Source organism: Trichechus manatus, unplaced genomic scaffold (assembly GCF_000243295.1).
Source record: "Trichechus manatus latirostris isolate Lorelei unplaced genomic scaffold, TriManLat1.0 scaffold00245, whole genome shotgun sequence".
NCBI classification, from domain to species: Eukaryota; Metazoa; Chordata; class Mammalia; order Sirenia; family Trichechidae; genus Trichechus; species Trichechus manatus.
Window position 1 is genome coordinate 1207498 of NW_004444181.1, and position 1395 is coordinate 1208892.

Sequence of the window (1395 nt, forward strand, 5' to 3'; positions counted from 1 at the left end):
TACAGCAGTATTCTCCCAGGTAGTTGGATTACTGGTGACTTTTATTTTCTTCCTTTTCAAGTCTTGTATTTTCCAAATTTTCTACCACAAGAACGTGTTCTGTTTATAATAAAAGAAAAACACAATGTTATTTTTAAATGCTACATACTTGGAATATACTATCATCTCCCTCCCCACCCTTTCGCATTCTAACTTTAAGTTCTTTGTCTGAAAAACAACTGATTATCACACCCTCAAGTTTCATAAGAAAGCTGCACACACAAAAAACCACACACACTTACAGGAGAAACCCAAAACCGCATTTACAGAGAATTGTTTGCTAAAAACATGAATGATGCTGAGGTTACTCTCTATTCCATCATTCAATTAATGTTATTTGTAAGCCATATAAGAAATTTCTTCTAGAACACCAGGAAAATACTGTTTTCACCCGAACAATATTTTTTTTATGGACAATGAGAATTATGTAACTTGTCACATTTCCTCTTTTTATTCTGGGCGACAGGAAGGTCAAAAGCAAATATGAGATATAATTTTAATAGCTTATGCAGGGCCTTACGCCTAAGCAGCTTTGTTCTGATGATTCCCCCCGCTCTAACTAAGTTTTTTAGTTTCTTTTTAATATTCTTTTACTGTATGGATGTATTTTTGAAGCTTTCCTAAACCCTCCTTAAAGGCAAGACATAAGTATAGCAATCTACAGTGTTCAGTATCAACATTCATAATTTATGTCCTAAAATTTAAAAACTAGGGGACGATAAGGTGTCCTGGTGGCGCAGTGGTTTAAGAGCTCAGGTTGCTAACCAAAAGGCTGGCAGTTTGAAATCCACCAGCTGCTCCTTGGAAACCCTGTGGGGCAGTTCTACTCTTCCTATAGGGTTGCTATGACTCGGAATCGACTTGATGGCAACGGGTTTGGTTTTGAGGGGACAATAAAATCACGATGCAGTATCAACTATCTTGCTCAACTAATAAATAAAATCTTAGTTCAAAGTCAACATAAGGAGCTAAAAATTATGACTTTACTCCCCTAGTGACACCATTACATTTATTTGCTTTCTTTCACTTAAGAAGGATATTCACTTAATTTTGAGAAAACAAATATAACCAACAAGATACTTCTTCCAGAACTAGATCGATTAATTAACATAATAAAAGGAGGTATTATAGGTTTTAAAGACACAGGCTTTGACATCATCAGGTAAGACCTGTGTTCAAATCCTGACATCACTACTTACTAGCTGTATGACTTTCTTCACATGTAAAATGTGGAGAGTAACATTAGCTACCTGTTAAGAGTGTGCTGAGAACTGAATAACAGATGTAAAGCACTTAAAGTAATGCATTATATATGGTGTGCCCTTAAAATAGCTGCTGCTGTCACTGTTGGTATTA